The 14,399-nt window shown below is 48.9% G+C and overlaps 1 protein-coding gene across 1 annotated transcript in view; it reads left to right on the forward strand.

The window, feature by feature from the left end:
- The first annotated feature begins 10,437 nt into the window (after positions 1 to 10,437).
- The window catches only part of LOC135054968 (oocyte zinc finger protein XlCOF7.1-like), a 70,815-nt gene continuing 66,853 nt past the window's right edge, over positions 10,438 to 14,399 (forward strand). Inside the window, exon 1 of the mRNA XM_063958477.1 lies at positions 10,438 to 10,812. The gene's annotated coding sequence lies outside the window, so the exon portion shown is untranslated. The remainder of the gene's footprint in view (positions 10,813 to 14,399) is intronic.

The raw sequence follows: 14,399 nt of genomic DNA on the forward strand, positions 1-14,399 counted from the left end.
GTGACAGTCCTGTACCACATATCTGAGATACTCCTGGTGAGGGGGGTAAATGGGGACATGCAGGTACGCATCCTTGATGTCCAGGGAGACCCTGTAATCCCCCTCGTCCAGGCTCGTAATAACCGCCCTGAGCGATTCCATCTTGAACTTGAATCTTCTGATATAAAAGTTCAAGTATTTTAATTTCAAGATGGGTCTCACCGAACCGTTGCGGTACCACAACCACTGTGGAATAGTAACCCCTTCCTTGCTGAAGGAGGGGCACCTTGACAATCACTTGTTGTGATTATAGTGTTGAATATCCACCAACACCGTCTCCCTGGCAGAGGGAGGTGCCGGTAAGGCCGATTTTAGGAAACGGCGGGGGGAAGAACGTCTCGAACTCCAGCCTGTACCCCTGAGATACTACTTGAAGGACCCAGGGATCCATGTGAGAGAGCCCACTGTCTGCTGAAATATCTGAGACGGGCCCCCACCGTACCCGGGTCCGCCTGAGCAGCCCCAGCACCATGCTGTGGACCTACCGGACGCAGGGAGGACTTCTGCTCTTGGGAACTAGCTGTGTGTTGCAGCTTTTTCCTCTACCTTTGCCTCTCGGCAGAAAGGATGAGCCTCTAGCCCTATTGCTTTTCTGGGGCCGAAAGGACTGTACTTGATGATACGGTGCTTTCTTTTGTTGTGGGTAGCCTGTGGCAACAAAATTAATTTCCCAGCAGTAGCTGTGGAAACGAGGTCTGAAAAACTATCCCCAAACAGTTTTACCCCCTTATAGGGCAACTTCCATGTGCCGATTCGAGTCGGCATCGCCTGACCATTGCCAAGTCCATAACCCCCATCTGGCGGCAATGGACCTAGCGCTTATTTTTGATGCCAGCCGGCAAATATCCCTCTGTGCATCACGCATGTATAAGACCACGTCTTTTATATGCTCTATTTTCAGCAAAATATTGTCCCTATCCATAGTTATTTTCCGACAGGGAATCTGACCACGCAGCGGGAGCACTGCACATCCATGCCGAAGCAACGGCTGGTCGCAATATAATGCCCTAGTGTGTGACCATATCTTATAGGGTAACCTCCTGCTTTCTATCAGCAGGTTCCTTCAGGGCGGCCGTACCCGGAGACGGTAGTGCCACCTTTTCTGATAAGCGTGTAAGCGCTGTATCTACCCTATGGGGTGTTTCCCCGCGTGACCTATCCTCTGGCGGGAAAGGGTACGCTGCCAATAACCGTTGTAGAAATTATCAATTTCTTACCGGGGGAAGACCACTCTTCCTCACACACCTCATTTAATTTCTCAGATGCAGGAAAAACTACTAATAGTTTTCTCTCATCAAACACAATACCCTTTTATGTGGTACCTGGGGTATAATCATAAATGTGTAATACATTTTTCATTGTCTCAATCCTGTAACGGGTGGACCTATTTGGAGGGTACACCAGTCTCATCGATGTCGACACTGGAGTCAGTATCCGTGTCGACATCTGTGTCTGTTATCTGAGGTAGCGGGCGATTTTAGAGCCCCCCATGACATTTGAGACGCTGGAACAGGCACAAGCTGAGTAGCCGGCTGTTCCGTGTCATCGACCTTTTATGTAAGGAGTTGACACTTTCACGTAATCCTTCCATAAGTTCAACCACACCGGTGTCGACCCCGCAGGGGGTGACAACATATTTACAGGCATTCGCTCCGCCTCCACCTCATTATCCTCCACATACCTGTCGACACAGCCGTGCCGACACACAGCACACACACAGGGAATGCTCTGATAGAGGACAGGACCCCACAAAGCCCTTTGGGGAGACAGAGGGAGAGTATGCCAGCACACACCAGGGCGCTATATATCACAGGGATAGCACCTATAAAAAGTGTTTTCCCTTATAGCTGCATATATATTGTATACTGCGCCTAAATTGTGCCCCCCCCCCCACTCTCTTTTTAACCCTTTCTGTAGTGTATTAACTGCAAGGGAGAGCCAGGGAGCTTCCCTCCAACGGAGCTGTGAGGGAAAAATGGCGCCAGTGTGCTGAGGAGATAGGCTCCGCCCCTTTTTCCGCAGACTTTTCTCCCGCATTTTTATGGAATCTGGCAGGGTTTAATATACATCCATATAGCCCTGGGGGTTATATGTGATGTATTTTTGCCAGCCAAGGTGTTTATATTGCTGCTCAGGGCGCCCCCCCCCCAGCGCCCTGCACCCTCAGTGACCAGAGTGTGTGGTGTGCATGAGGAGCAATGGCGCACAGCTGCAGTGCTGTGCGCTACCTTGGTGAAGACTGATGTCTTCTGCCGCCGATTTTCCGGACCTCTTCTTGCTTCTGGCTCTGTAAGGGGGCCGGCGGCGCGGCTCTGGGACCAGACTCCGAGGCTGGGCCTGTGTTCGGTCCCTCTGGAGCTAATGGTGTCCAGTAGCCTAAGAAGCCCAAGCTGGCTGCAAGCAGGCAGGTTCGCTTCTTCTCCCCTTAGTCCCTCGATGCAGTGAGCCTGTTGCCAGCAGGTCTCACTGAAAATAAAAAACCTAAAACTAACTCTTTCTAAGAAGCTCAGGAGAGCCTCCTAGATTGCACCCTGCTCGGTCGGGCACAAAAATCTAACTGAGGCTTGGAGGAGGGTCATAGGGGGAGGAGCCAGTGCACACCAGATAGTCCTAAAGCTTTCTTTAGATGTGCCCAGTCTCCTGCGGAGCCGCTATTCCCCATGGTCCTTACGGAGTTCCCAGCATCCACTAGGACGTCAGAGAAACTACAGGTAGTTTTTTCTCACCAAACATAATACCCTTTTTAGTGGTACTTGTACTATCAGAAATGTGTAAAACATTTTTCATTGCCTCAATCATGTAACGTGTGGCCCTACTGGAAGTCACATTCGTCTCTTCATCGTCGACACTGGAGTCAGTATCCGTGTCGGCGTCTGTATCTACCATCTGAGGTAGCGGGCGTTTTAGAGCCCCTGATGGTCTTTGAGACGCCTGGACAGGCACCAGCTGAGTAGCCGGCTGTCTCATGTCATCAACCGTCTTTTGTAAAAAGCGGACACTTTCACGTAAATCCTTCCATAAGCTCATCCACTCAGGTGTCGACTCCCTAGGGGGTGACATCACCAGTACAGGCAATTGCTCCGCCTCCACATCATTTTCCTCTTCATACATGTCGACACAGTCGTACCGACACACAGCACACACACAGGGAATGCTCTGATAGAGGACAGGACCCCACTAGCTCTTTGGGGAGACAGAGGGAGAGTATGCCAGCACACACCAGAGCGCTATATATATGTTGGGATAACACCAAACAGAGTGTTTTTCCCTTTATAGCTGCTGTGTATATTATACTGCGCCTAATTAGTGCCCCCCCCCCTCTTGTTTTACCCTTTTCTGTAGTGCAGGACTGCAGGGGAGAGTCAGGGAGACGTCCTTCCAGCGGAGCTGTGAGGGAAAATGGCGCCAGTGTGCTGAGGAGATAGGCTCCGCCCCCTTCTCGGCTGACTTTTCTCCCGCTTTTTTTCTGAATCTGGCAGGGGTTAATATACATCCATATAGCCCTGGGGGTTATATGTGATGTAATTTAGCCAGCCAAGGTGTTTATATTGCTGCTCAGGGCGCCCCCCCCCAGCGCCCTGCACCCATCAGTGACCGGAGCGTGTGGTGCATGAGGAGCAATGGCGCACAGCTGCAGTGCTGTGCGCTACCTTGGTGAAGACTGATGTCTTCTGCCGCCGATTTTCCGGACCTCTTCTTGCTTCTGGCTCTGTAAGGGGGCCGGCGGCGCGGCTCTGGGACCGGACTCCGAGGCTGGGCCTGTGTTCGGTCCCTCTGGAGCTAATGGTGTCCAGTAGCCTAAGAAGCCCAAGCTGGCTGCAAGCAAGCAGGTTCGCTTCTTCTCCCCTTAGTCCCTCGATGCAGTGAGCCTGTTGCCAGCAGGTCTCACTGAAAATAAAAAACCTAAAACTAACTTTTCCTAAGAAGCTCAGGAGAGCCTCCTAGATCGCACCCAGCTCGGTCGGGCACAAAAATCTAACTGAGGCTTGGAGGAGGGTCATAGGGGGAGGAGCCAGTGCACACCAGGTAGTCCTAAAGCTTTTCTTTTTGTGCCCAGTCTCCTGCGGAGCCGCTATTCCCCATGGTCCTTACGGAGTTCCCAGCATCCACTAGGACGTCAGAGAAAAAACAAACCGCATACCCGATCCACGCACTGAAAGGGGTCCCATGTTTACACATGGGACCCCTTTCCCCGAATGCTGAGACCCCCCGTGACTCCTGTCACAGAGGGTCCCTTCAGCCAATCAGGGAGCGCCACGCCACGTCCGCAAATTGGCTATGCGCTGACCGCAAAGTTCCCATCATTGAAGATAATGGAGCGGCTGTGCGATGCGCTGTCTGACAGCTCAGACGCGCATAGCCAATCAGGAGAGTGCCACGACGTGGCGCTCCCTGATTGGCTGAAGGGACCCTCTGTGACAGGAGTCCCGGGGGGTCTCAGCATTCGGGGAAAGGGGTCCCATGTGTAAACATGGGACCCCTTTCAGTGAGTGGATCGGGTATGCGGTTTGTTTTTTTGCCAAGTACGTGTATTACAAAAAAAGAACAGGACACACTGGATTTAGGTGAGTATAATTTTATTTTCAGGTACCCCGGATTCTACTTGGAGAAGTGGACAGAGGTCGGCGTGTGAACATAGGTAAGTATGTGTGTGTCAGCATGTATGTAATAAAGTTTTACTTTCACGGTGTGCGTGTCCTGTTTTTATTTGGGTATTTTTTTTGCAGAAGAACTACAGGTACCAGCTGCCCCCCCGATTCTGGTACTTTTGGTTCTCCAAGTACCAGCTTGCGGGGGAGGCTTGCTGGGACTTGTAGTTCTTCAGCAAAAAACAATATTTTATTTTACACAAGGCTATCAGCCCCCCATCCGCAGCCCATGGGTGGGTGGGGGGGGCAGCCACGGGCTTCACCCCTGGCCCTTGGGTGGCTGGAGGGGGGGGGGACCCCTTGATTTAAGGGGTCCCCACTCCTCCAGGGTACCCCGGCCAGGGGTGACTAGTTGTGGATTTAATGCCACGCCCTCAGGGACCGGTATAAAAGTGTCCCCCGGCTGTGGCATTATCTCTCCAGCTAGTGGAGCCCGGTGCTGGTGTTAAAAAATAAGAATTTACTCACCGGTAATTCTATTTCTTGTAGTCCGTAGTGGATGCTGGGTACTCTGTAAGGACCATGGGGAATAGACGGGCTCCGCAGGAGACTGGGCACTCTTAAAAGAAAGATTAGGTACTATATCTGGTGTGCACTGGCTCCTCCCTCTATGCCCCTCCTCCAGACCTCAGTTAGGGAAACTGTGCCCAGAAGAGCTGACATTACTAGGAAAGGATTTGGAATCCAGGGTAAGACTCATACCAGCCACACCAATCACACCGTACAACTTGTGATAACTATACCCAGTTAACAGTATGAAGAACAACAGAGCCTCATTCAACAGATGGCTCATAACAATAACACTTTAGTTAAGCAATAACTATATACATGTATTGCAGAGAGTCCGCACTTGGGACGGGCTCCCAGCATCCACTACGGACTACAAGAAATAGAATTACCGGTGAGTAAATTCTTATTTTCTCTGACGTCCTAGTGGATGCTGGGTACTCCGTAAGGACCATGGGGATTATACCAAAGCTCTCAAACGGGCGGGAGAGTGCGGATGACTCTGCAGCACCGAATGAGCAAACTCAAGGTCCTCCTCAGCCAGGGTATCAAACTTGTAGAATTTTGCAAATGTGTTTGAACCCGACCAAGTAGCAGCTCGGCAAAGCTGTAATGCCGAGACCCCTCGGGCAGCCGCCCAAGAAAAACTCACCTTCCTTGTGGAATGGGCTTTCACTGATTTAGGACGCAGCAGTCCAGCCGCAGAATGTGCCAGCTGAATCGTGCTACAGATCCAGCGAGCAATAGTCTGCTTTGAAGCAGGAGCACCCAGCTTGTTGGGTGCATGCAGGATAAATAGCGAGTCAGTTTTTCTGACTCTAGCCGTCCTGGAAACATAAATTTTCAGGGCCCGGACCACGTCCAGCAACTTGAAGTCCTCCAAGTCCCTAGTAGCCGCAGGCACCACAATAGGTTGGTTCAAATGAAACGATGATACCACCTTAGGGAGAAATTGGGGACGAGTCCTCAATTCTGCCCTTTCCATATGGAAGATCAGATAGGGGCTTTTACATGACAAAGCCGCCAATTCTGACACACGCCTAGCCCAAGCTAAGGCCAAAAGCATGACCACTTTCCACGTGAGATATTTTAGCTCCACGGTCTTAAGTTGCTCAAACCAGTGGGATTTTAGGAATCCAACACAACGTTAAGATCCCAAGGCGCCACTGGTGCACAAAAGGAGGCTGAATATGCAGCAGCCCTGTAACAACGTCTGAACTTCAGGCAGTGAAGCCAGTTCTTTTTGAGAGAAAAAGGATAGGGACGAAATCTTGACCTTTATGGATCCTAATTTTAGGCCCATAGTCACTTCTGACTGTAGGAAGTGCAGGAATCGACCCCGCTGGAATTCCTCTGTAGGGCCTTCCCGGCCACACACCAAGCAACCTATTTTCGCCATATACAGTGAAAAAGTCTTGCTGTCACGTCTTTCCTAGCATCCGGAATGCCCTTTTCCGCTAGGATCCGGCGTTCAACCGCCATGCCGTCAAACGCAGCCGCGGTAAGTCTTGGAATAGACAGGGCCCCTGTTGCAACATGTCCTGTCTGAGAGGCAGAGGCCATGGGTCCTCTGAGAGCATTTCTTGCAGTTCCGGGTACCGAGTCCTTCTTGGCCCATCCGGAGCAAAGAATATTGTTCACACTCCTCCTTTTATTACAATTTTCAGCCCTTGGGTCTGAGAGGAAGAGGAGGGAATACATAGACCGATCGGAACACCCACGGTGTTACTAGTGCGACCACAGCTATCGCCTGAGGGTTCCTTGACCCGGCGTAAAACCTTTTTTATCTTTTTATTGAGGTGGGACGCCATCTAGTCCACCTGAGGCAGTTCCCATCAATTTGAAAAAACTGCGTGAAGACTTCCTGATGAAGTCACCACTTTCCCGGGTGGAGGTCGTGCCTGCTGAGGAAGTCTGCTTCCCAGTTGTCCACTCCCGGAATGAACACTGCTGACAGTGCGCTTATTTGATTCTCCGCCCAGCAAAGAATTCTGGTGGCATCTACCCTCGCCACCCTGCTCCTTGTGCCGCCCTGGCGGGTTTACATGAGCACCTGCGGTCTGACTGGATCAGAACCGGTTGGTCGCGAAGCAGGAACTCCGCTTGACTTAGGGCGTTGTATATGGCCCTTAGTTCCAGGATATTGATGTGAAGGCAAGTCTGTTGACTTGACCACAAACCTTGGAAATTTCTTCCCTGTGTAACAGCCCCCCACCCTCGGAGGCTTGCATCCGTGGTCACCAGGACCCAGTCCTGAATGCCGAATCTGCGGCCCTCGAGAAGGTGAGCACTCCGCAGCCACCACAGGAGAGACACCCTGGCCCTGGGGTATAGGGTGATTAACCGATGCATCTGAAGATGTGATCCGGACCACTTGTCCAGTAAGTTCCATTGTCCTTGCATGGAACCAGCCGAAGGGGATGGCCTCGTATGATGCCACCATCCTTCCCAGGACTCGAGTGCAGTGATGCACTGACACCTGTTTTGGTTTTCAATAGATTCCTGACCAGTGTCATGAGCTCCTGAGCTCTCTCTATCGGGAGATAAACCCTTTTCTGGTCTGTGTCTAGGATCATGCCTAGGCGAGGCAGATGAGCTGTAGGAACCAACTGCGACTTCGGAATATATAGAATCCAGTCGTGTTGCCGTTACACTTCCAGAGAAAGTGATACGCTGTCCAGCAACTGCTCTCTTGATCTCGCTTTTCTGAGAAGATCATTCAAGTACGTGATCATAGTGACACCTTGCTTCCGCACGAGCACCATCATATTCGCCATTACCTTGGTGAATATTCTCGGGGCCGTGGAGAGACCAAACGGCAACGTCTGAAATTGGTAATGACAATCCCGTACCGCAATTCTGAGGTACGCCTGATGAGGTGGATAAATGGGGACATGAAGGTATGCATCCCTTTTGTCCCGATTCACGATAAAGTCTCATCCTTTTCAGGCTTGCAATGACCGCTCTTAGCGATTCCATCTTGAACTTGAACCTTTTCAGGTATATGTTCAGCGATTTTAATTCAATATGGGTCTGACCGAACCGTCTGGTTTCGGGATTACAACATGGTCGAATAATAACACCCTCTTGTTGAAGGAGGGGACCCTTGACCACCACCTGTTGAAGATACAATTTGCGAATTGCAGTTAACACTGGCTCCCTCTCTTGGGGGGAAGCCCGCCGGGCCGTCGGTGAGGGGGCATCTTCTCACAGTCCAGCCTGTATCCCTGCGACACAATTTCTATTGCCCAGGGATCTAACAGGGAGTGAACCCACTTGTGGCTGAACTTACGAAGGCGTGTCCCCACCGGGCCTAGCTCCGCCCGTGGAGCCCCAGCGACATGCGGTGGATTTTTGTAGAGGCCGGGGAGGACTTCTGTTCCTGGGGACTAGCTGTGTTGTGCAGCTTCTTTCCTCTGCCCCCAGCTCTGACAAGAAAGGACGCACCTCAGACTTTCTTGTTTCTTTATTCGAAAAGCTGCATTTAATAATGTTGTGCTTTCCTAGGCTGTGCATGAATATAGGGCAAACTAGCAGAATTACCAGCTATAGCTGTGGAGACCAGGCTCGAAAACCTTTCTCCACACAATCCTCAGCCTTCCATATGCCTCTTAAGTCGGCATTATCTGTCCAATGTATATTCTACAGGACACGTCAAGCAGAAATCGACATAGCTTTGACTCTAGGACCCAGTATACTCATGTCCCCTTGGGCATGCTTTATAATTATATATCTATCACTTAAGACAGCATCTTAATATATTTATATGCATACTAGGGTCTCAATCTCTGCTGATAAGGTACCTGTCCACGCTGCCACAGCGCTATAAACCCATGTCGACACAATCGCCGGTCTGGGTAGTATACTAGAATGTGCACACTATCTGCAGGATCCCTGAGAATAGCTAGTACTTCTGTGCAAACAGGACACCCTAGGGGAAGATTCTCAACACATCCTGGCCCTAGTGGGGAAAGGATACAGCCTGATAATTCTCTTGTGGGAAGCTGCCGTCTCTTGTCTGGAGATTCCCGCTCTTTTTCCTCATGAGATGAGGGAAACGCAGATTGCGGACGTCTGTGGTGGGGGGGGGCGGCTTACTCTAAGTGCATCGAGTATTGAAGCCGCTGCCGATGGGTTACATTCACATTGACAGTGCAGCAGGGATGTTGCGGCCGCCCAACTGTTACGACAGCGGCTTCAATACTCTATGCACTTACATATGCACTTACAGTAAGCAGCGTGCTGCCAGCTATGGTTACAGTTGTTCGAGTAACTGTCTTCTGCTCCTCTCCAGGTAATGCTCAACATGACAAGAAGGGAAGCATTCATCGGCAGCGTGAGCTGCCGCCCTCCAGTGGTCTGCGCCCATAGGCAGCTGCCTAGTGGTGGCGCCAACCCTTGCTCGGGGGGCAAAGCTAGTTCCGCCACTGAGTGTCACTCACAGATATTAGTACATACCTCCCAACATGACCCTCTCCAGGAAGGACAGAATGCTCTGCTCCTGGACTTTCATCTTAATTTAGGATTGCCATCACCTGTAGCGAAATACCTTTCTTATCCATTACCCTGTTCAAAACAGGTGTAGTACGGCTGACCGGCGGTCTCCAGCTTACCAACGCCGGGATCCCGGCAGCATACCGACGCCGGGATCCCGGCGGGGAGGGGCAAGTGCAGCAAGCCCCTTGCGGGCTTGCTGCGCTCGCCACGCTGCGGGCTCGGTGGCGGCCTGCAGTCGCCATGGGTTCTATTCCCACTCTATGGGTGTCGTGGACACCCACGAGTGGAAATAGTCCCTGTTGGTCGGCATGTCAACCATCGGGATAGTGAGCGATCGGGATGGGGGAGGAGGTCATGCGACTGTCGGTCACCCGACCGCCGGTCACATGAATACCACCCGTTCAAAACAGGTGCGGGAATCATAAATTAAGAGAAAAGTCCAGAAACAGAGTATTCTGTCTCTCCTGGAGAGGGTCATGTTGGGAGGTATGTTAGTATGACAGCAGTAATGTCTCTTAATTGCATCGTTCTCCGAGTGACCGTTTCCATTCATTGCATAAAAAAAAAAGACAACAAAGCACGCCCGGTCCTCGTGTCACACGTGACTTACTGTTTCGTGCGTTCCACTCGTATTTCGTGTTGTGCTTTCCACCCGACTTACGTTTTGTGTTCAGTCAGATGGAGAGACAGTGCGAGTACACGCAGACCCACGGAAGATGGCCGCTCCCTTGTACCCTCCAGGTGCTGTGAGACGTTATTTCATTACTTTCGTGCACAGCTCTGGGTGACACAGTGATACAGTTATGTATACCTGGAGAACACACAGTGGATGAGACAGACGGGCGGGAAGCGCCTCTATAGTCTTTGTATGACTTGAACTACAACAAAATTGCCGCCACGTTCTTGGAATCATTTTCCCAAACCCCAAGGAGCAATCAGTGTCTTGGTGCTCTAGTGCTGAAGACGTCACCCAGTAGCTCATTGCATTGAAGCTGACCTGGGCAGAGTTTCGTAGCTTTATTCATTTATTAACCGTCACACAGTGCCAGGATCCAGACAGTGAGTGAGGGTGAGACAGACAGGGACCTGCTTCTGGCCAGGGAGGGGCGGGGCTCCGCAGGTGAGTGCTGATCTCATGATTAACGAATCATCAGAAATGAATATTCAGGGTGCTGAGGGGAGGCTGCGTGAAGTCACTATACAAGTCAAAACAAATAAAGAGGTCTGTGTATATGGTGCACTAACAACAGAAAATGTAACTTTTATTGTGTCTATTTAAAGTGTATTCCTTTTAAATAGACACAACAAAGGTTACAGTTCCTATTGCTATTGCATCATATACAGATCTTTCACGAGGCTGAAGTTAGCTTCTTATTCGGCCAGCTTCTTATTCACTTCTTATTCAAGCTCCAGCTTCTTATTCACTTCTTATTCGAACTCCAGCTTCTTATTCAGATCATTCAGTTTCGCAAGGGTTAATAAGTCTTCTGTCACAAATTTGACACCTGAAATCAACAGAGTAGGGTCCCTTGCATGTGACCCACTTGTATTTTGCCTGGCCCAACACTGTTTTGGGCATGAAATACACTGGCAAAGTGGGCACACACACCATATTTTGCCATTTTGAATAAGTAGCTGTAGTTTTGCAAGGGTTAACTAGTCTTGGGCCACAAATTTGACACCTGAAATCAACAGAGAGTGGTCACTTGCATGTGACCCACTTGTATTTTGCCTGGCCCAACGCTGTTTTGGGCATGAAATACACTGGCAAAGTGGGCACACACACCATATTTTACCATTTTGAATAAGTAGCTGTAGTTTTGCAAGGGTTAACCAGTCTTGGGCCACAAATCTGACAGCTGAAATCAACAGAGGGTGGTCACTTACATGTGACGCAGTTGTATTTTGCTTGGCCCAACGCTGTTTTGGGCATGAAATACACTGGCAAAGTGGGCACACACACCATATTTTGCCATTTTGAATAAGTAGCTGTAGTTTAGCAAGGGTTAACTAGTCTTGGGCCACAAATTTGACCCCCATAAACAACAGAGGGTGGTCACTTACATATGACGCAGTTGTATTTTGCCTGGCCCAACGCTGTTTTGAGCATGAAATATACTGGCAAAGTGGGCACACACCATATTTTACCATTTTGAATAAGTAGCTGTAGTTTTGCAAGGGTTAACCAGTCTTGGGCCACAAATTTGACACCTGAAATCAACAGAGGGTGGTCAGTTACATATGACCCACTTGTATTTTGCTTGGCCCAATGCGGTTTTGGGCATGAAATACACTGGCAAAGTGGGCACAAACACCATTTTATAAATTGCCATTTTGAATAAGTAGCTGTAGTTTTGCAAGGGTTAATTAGTCTTGGGCCACAAATTTGACACCTGAAATCAACAAAGCGTAGTCACTTACATATGACCCACTTGTATTTTGCTTGGCCCAACGCTGTTTTGGGCATGAAATACACTGGCATAGTGGGCACACACACCATATTTTCCATTTTGAATAAGTAGCTGTAGTTTTGCAAGGGTTAACCAGTCTTGGGCCACAAATTTGACACCTGAAATCAACAGAGGATGGTCAGTTACATATGACCCACTTGTATTTTGTTTGGCCCAACACTGTTTTGGGCATGAAATACACTGGCAAAGCGGGCACACACACCATATTTTCCATTTTGAATAAGTAGCTGTAGTTTTGCAAGGGTTAACCAGTCTTGGGCCACAAATTTGACACCTGAAATCAACAAAGGGTGGTCAGTTACATATGACCCACTTGTATTTTCCTTGGCCCAACGCTGTTTTGGGCATGAAATACACTGGCAAAGTGGGCACACACACCATATTTTGCCATTTTCAATAAGTAGCTGTAGTTTTGCAAGGGTTAACTAGTCTTGGGCCACAAATTTGACACCTGAAATCAACAAAGGGTGGTCAGTTACATATGACCCACTTGTATTTTGCTTGGCCCAACGCTGTTTTGGGCATGAAATACACTGGCAAAGTGGGCACACACACCATGATTTGCTATTTTGAATAAGTAGCTGTAGTTTTGCAAGGGTTAACCAGTCTTGGGCCACAAATTTGACACCTGAAATCAACAGAGGGTGGTCACTTACATATGACCCACTTGTATTTTGCTTGGCCCAACACTGTTTTTGGCATGAAATACACTGGCAAAGTGGGCACAGACACCATTTTATAAATTGCCATTTTGAATAAGTAGCTGTAGTTTTGCAAGGGTTAATTAGTCTTGGGCCACAAATTTGACACCTGAAATCAACAAAGCGTAGTCACTTACATATGACCCACTTGTATTTTGCTTGGCCCAACGCTGTTTTGGGCATGAAATACACTGGCATAGTGGGCACACACACCATATTTTCCATTTTGAATAAGTAGCTGTAGTTTTGCAAGGGTTAACCAGTCTTGGGCCACAAATTTGACACCTGAAATCAACAGAGGATGGTCAGTTACATATGACCCACTTGTATTTTGTTTGGCCCAACACTGTTTTGGGCATGAAATACACTGGCAAAGCGGGCACACACACCATATTTTCCATTTTGAATAAGTAGCTGTAGTTTTGCAAGGGTTAACCAGTCTTGGGCCACAAATTTGACACCTGAAATCAACAAAGGGTGGTCAGTTACATATGACCCACTTGTATTTTCCTTGGCCCAACGCTGTTTTGGGCATGAAATACACTGGCAAAGCGTGCACACACACCCTATTTTCCATTTTGAATAAGTAGCTGTAGTTTTGCAAGGGTTAACCAGTCTTGGGACACAAATTTGACCCCTGAAATCAACAGAGAGTGGTCACTTGTATGTGACCCACTTGTATTTTGCCTGGCCCAACGCTGTTTTGGGCATGAAATACACTGGCATAGTGGGCACACACACCATATTTTCCATTTTGAATAAGTAGCTGTAGTTTTGCAAGGGTTAACCAGTCTTGGGCCACAAATTTGACACCTGAAATCAACAGAGGGTGGTCAGTTACATATGACCCACTTGTATTTTGCTTGGCCCAATGCGGTTTTGGGCATGAAATACACTGGCAAAGTGGGCACAAACACCATTTTATAAATTGCCATTTTGAATAAGTAGCTGTAGTTTTGCAAGGGTTAATTAGTCTTGGGCCACAAATTTGACCCCTGAAATCAACAGAGAGTGGTCACTTGCATGTGACCCACTTGTATTTTGCCTGGCCCAACGCTGTTTTGGGCATGAAATACACTGGCATAGTGGGCACACACACCATATTTTCCATTTTGAATAAGTAGCTGTAGTTTTACAAGGGTTAACCAGTCTTGGGCCACAAATTTGACACCTGAAATCAACAGAGGGTGGTCAGTTACATATGACCCACTTGTATTTTGCTTGGCCCAATGCGGTTTTGGGCATGAAGTACACTGGCAAAGTGGGCACAAACACCATTTTATAAATTGCCATTTTGAATAAGTAGCTGTAGTTTTGCAAGGGTTAATTAGTCTTGGGCCACAAATTTGACACCTGAAATCAACAAAGCGTAGTCACTTACATATGACCCACTTGTATTTTGCTTGGCCCAACGCTGTTTTGGGCATGAAATACACTGGCAAAGTGTGCCCACACACCATATTTTACCATTTTGAATAAGTAGCTATAGTTTTGCAAGAGTTAACTAGTCTTGGGACACAATTGTGAGACCTGCA

Source organism: Pseudophryne corroboree, chromosome 3, assembly GCF_028390025.1.
Source record: "Pseudophryne corroboree isolate aPseCor3 chromosome 3, aPseCor3.hap2, whole genome shotgun sequence".
NCBI classification, from domain to species: domain Eukaryota; kingdom Metazoa; phylum Chordata; class Amphibia; order Anura; family Myobatrachidae; genus Pseudophryne; species Pseudophryne corroboree.